Here is a 389-nt window from a genome sequence, read left to right on the forward strand (position 1 = left end):
ACTAGCTTCCCAGGTGGCACAGTGGTAAAGAATCCATCTGCCAATGCAGGAGACTCAAAAAACGTGGGTTTGATCCCTCAGTTGGGAAGATCCCTTGGAAGAGGAAAATGGTAACCCACTCCAGTATTCTTGCCTGGAGAATCCCATGGACAAATGGCTACAGTCAGGCCATCTACAATCCATGGGGTTGCAAAGAGATGGACAAGACTAAGCATACATGCACACCTTTGATATTATTTGTGAGATTCATCCACATTGCTGCAAGTAGTTCTAGTTACTTCATTTTTGTAAAATAAATTTACTTTCAGTTCAGTTCAGTTCAGTCGCTCAGTCATGTCCGACTCTTTGCTACCCCATGGACTGTAGCACGCCAGGCCTCCCTGTCCATT

The sequence above is a fragment of the Bison bison genome, unplaced genomic scaffold (genome assembly GCF_000754665.1).
Source record: "Bison bison bison isolate TAMUID 2011002044 unplaced genomic scaffold, Bison_UMD1.0 scf7180017862882, whole genome shotgun sequence".
Lineage (NCBI taxonomy): Eukaryota > Metazoa > Chordata > Mammalia > Artiodactyla > Bovidae > Bison > Bison bison.